The sequence below is a fragment of the Acomys russatus genome, chromosome 19, assembly GCF_903995435.1.
Source record: "Acomys russatus chromosome 19, mAcoRus1.1, whole genome shotgun sequence".
Lineage (NCBI taxonomy): Eukaryota > Metazoa > Chordata > Mammalia > Rodentia > Muridae > Acomys > Acomys russatus.
In genome coordinates this window covers 25,723,514-25,724,490 of record NC_067155.1, presented here as the reverse complement: position 1 = coordinate 25,724,490, position 977 = coordinate 25,723,514, and the positions used below count along the sequence as shown (strand labels likewise).

The window sequence follows — 977 nt, the reverse complement described above, 5'->3', positions numbered from 1 at the left end:
TGGAAGGTTTTTCGTTGGGGGGAAAAAAAGCCCTCTGTGACAAGGACTCCCTATGTAGACCTGGCTGTCACGGAACACACCGTGTTGAGGCTGGCCTCAAACTCACAGAGATCCTTCTGTCTCTGTCTCCTGAGTTCTGGGATTAAAGACGTGTGCCACCTCACCCGGCTCTCTTTTAAAACTTTGAAACACGAACCCACACCATGTCTGTTAAAAGCTAAATTTGAGGGGGAAAGTTGCCAGCAGTCTAAGGTTACATATAACGTATTTACATAGATACAAACCCATTGTCCCAAAGCTGGGAGCCGCTTAGCTAACCTCTGCAAGGCATGCTCTCCCTAAACTCTGCCCACAGTGCTGTCTCTTGCTCCTCTGTTCTGTTTGGAAGCTGAAGCGACTGTACCGAGCAAACTGCATTCACTATTCGGTTTTCTGTTTTGGTTGTTGTTGTTGTTGTTTGTTTTCTGAGTGGTGTTTGTTCGCGTTGCAAGTTTCCAGTGCAAACACAACCGTTTGTGAACAGACGTGAACCAAGCTCCAGACACACGCTCCACGCACACCCTCTTGAAAAAGAGTGAGCGGCTGCAGCGTGAAACAGCAAGCAAGCACAGAAGCGCTGTGGTTATCAACCCAGAACGGTGGGGGCATTTATTTCATTTCTAAAAATGTTTTGCGAAAAAGAACTGCTGTCGTCCCTGGGTGGGCTCGAACCACCAACCTTTCGGTTAACAGCCGAACGCGCTAACCGATTGCGCCACAGAGACCCAGCTGCTCCGGCGGCCGCGCGCAGTGTACACGTTTCCGCGGTCGGCCTGGGCGGCGCCGGGGCCTGCGGAGCGCGGCAGGGAGGGGCGGGCCCGGCGCATCTTTCTGAGAGGCGCTGGCGCCGGCTCAGGCTTCCCGCTGCCGCGCGGGCTCCAAACGCCCTTGTTCAAGGTTGTTATTGCTCCTGCTCTTTGAGTGTTCTCGTCACCTTG

General features: G+C 53.3%; 1 non-coding gene across 1 annotated transcript; it reads right to left on the bottom strand.

The window, feature by feature from the left end:
* Positions 1-690: 690 nt before the first annotated feature.
* Positions 691-764, bottom strand: Trnan-guu (transfer RNA asparagine (anticodon GUU)). Its single transcript has one exon. It is a non-coding gene; the product is annotated as a tRNA-Asn (tRNA).
* Between the last annotated feature and the right edge of the window lie 213 nt (positions 765-977).